The sequence below is a fragment of the Ursus maritimus genome, unplaced genomic scaffold (assembly GCF_017311325.1).
Source record: "Ursus maritimus isolate PB19 unplaced genomic scaffold, ASM1731132v1 scaffold_22, whole genome shotgun sequence".
NCBI classification, from domain to species: Eukaryota; Metazoa; Chordata; class Mammalia; order Carnivora; family Ursidae; genus Ursus; species Ursus maritimus.
The window spans coordinates 8,178,516-8,179,356 of NW_024424675.1; positions in this window are offsets into that span (position 1 = coordinate 8,178,516).

Below are 841 nucleotides of genomic sequence, written 5' to 3' on the forward strand. Positions count from 1 at the left end.
AGCAAAGCAGATAAGTTTCTGGTGTCATCAAGCCTATCTTTTCCTCACGGAGCAGAGGGAGCTTTTCAGTAATATTTTATAAAATGGATTTAATGAAAAGGTAAATTATATGATATATTAGAAAGTGATAAGTACCATGGAAAAGGGGAAAAAGTAGAGCCCATAAGGAAGTCCAGAGGTGGGTGTCTTTAGAGAGGGTGGTCGTGATTAGCCTTGCTAGGAAAGCTTTGAACAGACTCCAAGGTGAGCAACGGAGCCATATATACATCTGGAGAAAGAGAATTCTAGAAAGGCTAGCATAACGCTTTAAGGTGAGAAACACTGGAGGCTAGCGTGGTTGGAGTAGTGAAGACCATCATGGAGGAGACTAGGAAGAGATGAGTTTGCAGAAGTAATAGACAATGTGTGCATGTGTGTGAGACATCACATGGAAACCTCAGGACATTTTAAGATTTTTACTCTTCATCAGAGTGAATTGGAGAGCCATTCAGTTACAAGAGCCAGAAACCTAACTCAAACTTGCTTAAAAAGGGAATTTATTGGCTTACATAACTGAGTCAGGAAAAATAACTGCCCAAATCTCCAGATTTCCATGTTCACTACCATTTCTGATTTTTTTTTCTCTCCCAGTAGTCACATAAAAAGTCTTAGGGAAGTTACCAATTTGTCCAGTTTGGGTCACATGGCCTCTAAACCAATCCCTGAGCACAGGCAGATAAAATACTGTGATTGGCCAGCCTGGATCCCATGTCTGTCACCTATAGAGTATAGGGTTGGAAGGGGAGCTCCAGAAAATCCATAAAAGGAATTTTCTAGTAGGCTTAAAAGCTTCATCACCTGA